This window comes from Anomaloglossus baeobatrachus, unplaced genomic scaffold (genome assembly GCF_048569485.1).
Source record: "Anomaloglossus baeobatrachus isolate aAnoBae1 unplaced genomic scaffold, aAnoBae1.hap1 Scaffold_618, whole genome shotgun sequence".
NCBI lineage: Eukaryota > Metazoa > Chordata > Amphibia > Anura > Aromobatidae > Anomaloglossus > Anomaloglossus baeobatrachus.
Window position 1 is genome coordinate 63673 of NW_027444984.1, and position 4548 is coordinate 68220.

A 4548-nucleotide genomic window follows, 5' to 3' on the forward strand; every position below is an offset into this window, starting at 1 on the left:
TGTCTAGGTCACTGTGACAGTTTACAGGACATAACTCAGGGCACCTAGACAGAAGGCAGAGGGACTACTTTCTATTTCTGGTGTAGAGCTTAGTACAATATATATATATTTATACTATTACATGGGACACATGTACCTTGTATTACCATTATTCGCTGTATATGAACCCCTTTTCTCCGGGCATTATTTGTCTATAGCATTTTTCACGAACCTGAGGCAACTGAGAACCCTTCAGTGAAGGAATTCCACTAACCCTCACAATACCTACCAGGGGCCTCCCTGCAGTAACTCAGGTAGTTGTACCCATTCTCTTTCCGCATTCTATGTGTTCTTCTTCTTTCTTCTTTTTTTTCTTTTTTCTTCTTTTTATTTCTATCATGTAGTTCAGGGGTTTATAGATATATGTCCTGCATCTCATATTTCCTTTAGTGGTGCTTCTTACCCATTCTCATATCATTTACCCTAGTATTTCATGATCCTGAGGCGACTGAGAACCCTTTAATAAAGGAATCCTTTTTCACCTGAATTGTCAAGTGATACTTACCAGTGACTATCACGTAATGTTACAGGTAGTTCCATTTTCTTCCTCTTCTTTCTCTCCTTTCTTCTTTGTCACACGGTCCATTGTGTTATAGCCCACGTGTCATGATAACACTTGTACCATCTTTTCATTTAGATTCCACCTACAATTATTTACCGATTCCAGTTCTGGAATAGGCTTTCATCATCTACTCACTAGAATTCTCAAGTTCATAAGGTACTGAGACATATACATGTTCACACCATTATAAAGAACAAAGTATAAACATTGAGGTTTTTCTCACACCCATGTTCCTGTGTTCTTTGATATGATATGTGTTCATTTCCTTCACTATATAGGATTGCAAGTTTTCCATTTGTACCTTAATGGCAATGACGCTATACAATTGAACACATATCATCCTGTTATCCATATAGGTGTGTATTTACCTGCTTGACTATTTTTGGTTGTTTGATCCAGAATGTTTCTCCAGATAGGTCATGTGGAAATTTTCTTTCCTCAGTACAAATGTTTTCACTATGGCTTTGGAAAATTTTTTTGTATGTGCATCATGGTCATTTGACCCATTGTACTCTCAAGTAGCAATATATTGTACTGTTATGTTGTACTATGTACTAATTACGTGTTTATATGGTTTTGTAACCCTTTATGATCTTAGATAACTTTATCCTTGATAAAGACCTAAAAACAAGCTCGAAACGTTGGATGAATTATCCTTTTGCACAAATAAAGAATTTTCAGCATTCTAAGAGTTCTTTTCTTACGTTATTGATCACTATAGTGTGCCAGAGCTATTTCTATTGAATTGACTCTTATTTTTTCTGAGCACCTGCTATATACACAGTGAGCCAGACATATTCAATTTTCATTCAGAAGGCAGAGGGAAGCCTTAGCAGCTGAGCCTATATCTTGGCTTGTGAGCATTAGAACAGGCCGGCGATTACAGGGTAACATGAAAAATGTCCAGCTTGCATTATGACTAGAACATGACAATATCCTTTTAAGTACTAACCTATGATGCGTTCCTAAGCAGTTGATGTTATATGTTCTACATTTCATTTTCTGCATACTTTCCAAGTAGTAGAATTTGCTTTGATATAGGCAACTGGATTTTCACAATGAAAAGGCAAAGGATAACGCCCGAAAAAGACGCCATACATTATGTCAGTGCCATCACTGACAAACCTGGATTGACCATGAAATACATCAATCCCCTTAAAGGTGAGTTAAAACAAGTTTTAACTAAATTGCCTTAATATTGTCATGCATTAGAATGACTGTCTTAGGTAATGATAAATATTTTCTACAGGAAGAGGAGTGTTTGCTGAAACTGAAATCGAAAAAGGGAGTTTTGTTGCAGAATATCGAGGTGAGCTCACGTATGCACTTACGATGGTAGACAACTACTCGAGATTTATGGTTGTGGTACAAGTCAAAGATCTAATGGCCCATACTGCAGCGAAGGTCTTCCAAGCACACTTATGCAGACCTCATGGCTACTCAGAGAGAGTCCTCACAGATCAAGGCACTGCCTTTGAAGCGGAAATCTTCAAGGACTTCTGCAGCTTTTACCGATGCAGGAAGATGCGTACTACACCCTACCATGCTCAAACCAATGGTTATCAACCTGCTCAGGACTTTACCCCATATTCCAGATGTGGCCTTACAAGTGATTTATAGAGGGGTAACAATACGTTGGGATCATCGGATCTAATCTCCCTTTTTATACACCCTAAAATCTTGTTTGCGTTAGAATAAACAATAACATCATAAAGGTATAGCAGTACCGTTTCAAAGTTTCGGTGTCCCAAGCAGCATTCCATCAGCCTCTGGAAGGTTCCTGGCAAATTGCACAGCTCGAAGGGCATGCTTTTGAACTCGCAGAGACCCATCGGGGTGGCAAAGGCGGTCTTCTCCCGGTCTGCCTCAGCAACGGACACTTGCCAATAGTGACTAGTGAGATCAAGGGTAGAAAAATAATTTGCAGTTGTCAATGCAGCTAGCTATTCCTCAATACAGGGGAGTGGTGCTGTCCTTCTTCTTTAACAGGACCAACGGAGCTGCCCAGAGGCTACAACTGTCACGGATAACCCCAGCCTCCTTCATGTTGCTCAACATGTCCTTGGTACACTGGTAATGTGCAGGTAGATTTGGCTTATATCTCTCTTTGATGGGTGGGTGTGCACTTGTGGGGATGTAGTGTTTGACCCCTTTTATTTTTCAAAAGTCTAGCGGATGTTTGCTGAAGACTTGCTCGTATTCTTGCACTAGCCTGTAGACCCCCTTCTTGTGATGTGAAGGTGTGGAGTCAGTGCCTACGTGTAATTCCTTACACCACTCCTCTGGCTGACTTGGTGAGCTGTCACTGAATGGGTGGGCTGAAGCAATGGTGGATGCTGCTGTTTGGATAGCATGTGTATCTACTGAGAACAGCTTATCAATGGTGGCAAATCGGAGCAGCTTAATCTTTTGCTCTCCGCAGTTCAACACTCTCATGGGCACTCTTCCCTTCCATATTAATGAATAAAACTATGATGTAAATAGCATATAGATACCCCACAAATGCAGATAAAAGTAGGTTATGGGAAAAGGGGGAAGAGAGAAACAGGAAAATAGTGGAATAAAGTATACCTTCCAGGTGGGAGAGGAAATGGCAGCACAGCCAGTGGAGGTGAAGCAAGGGGAGCCTGCAACTAAAGAGTTGAGAGCGTTATCACATGGTGACTGAGCCTGATTGTAACGGGAGCATAGAGGTGCCGATCCTGTCTTACCTGCGTTGGTGTAGAAGTGGGTGTCCTGTGGTGGAGTCAGCTATGTGCAGTGGTGGCCGTGGGTTCTTTTATGTGCGACCGTAGTAATAGCTGTGCCCACTTCCTGTATGGGAGTGGAATGCAGTGAGGCTAATGGAACGCACGCCTGCGCATTTGTGTTTAACGTCGCGCATGTGCAGAACGGAGAAAAGGCTGCGCTCACTTCCTAATGAAAGGGAGTGAGACGCAGCTGGGAAGGGAAGGGAAAAGATTAGGGTTTGGGGATGATGAAAGGGCTTTCTACGGGCAAGGATGGCAAAGGGTGGCAGTGACGGAAAGTCAGGCAGATGGTCCTGTCCTGTCCTGTCCGTCCGTCTTTTTGTATCATGAATTGGAAAGACTGCAAGGGGGAGGGGAGGTGCTTGTGCCCAAAAGGAGGAGTTATTCAGATTCATTGCAGTGGGCGGCGGCTGCAAAAAGCACCATTCTCCTTGTTTTTGCTCTGCAAATTCTACTACTTGGAAAGTATGCAGAAAATGAAATGTAGAACATATAACATCAACTGCTTAGGAACGCATCATAGGTTAGTACTTAAAAGGATATTGTCATGTTCTAGTCATAATGCAAGCTGGACATTTTTCATGTTACCCTGTAATCGCCGGCCTGTTCTAATGCTCACAAGCCAAGATATAGGCTCAGCTGCTAAGGCTTCCCTCTGCCTTCTGAATGAAAATTGAATATGTCTGGCTCACTGTGTATATAGCAGGTGGTCAGAAAAAATAAGAGTCAATTCAATAGAAATAGCTCTGGCACACTATAGTGATCAATAACGTAAGAAAAGAACTCTTAGAATGCTGAAAATTCTTTATTTGTGCAAAAGGATAATTCATCCAACGTTTCGAGCTTGTTTTTAGGTCTTTATCAAGGATAAAGTTATCTAAGATCATAAAGGGTTACAAAACCATATAAACACGTAATTAGTACATAGTACAACATAACAGTACAATATATTGCTACTTGAGAGTACAATGGGTCAAATGACCATGATGCACATACAAAAAAATTTTCCAAAGCCATAGTGAAAACATTTGTACTGAGGAAAGAAAATTTCCACATGACCTATCTGGAGAAACATTCTGGATCAAACAGCCAAAAATAGTCAAGCAGGTAAATACACACCTATATGGATAACAGGATGATATGTGTTCAATTGTATAGCGTCATTGCCATTAAGGTACAAATGGAAAACTTGCAATC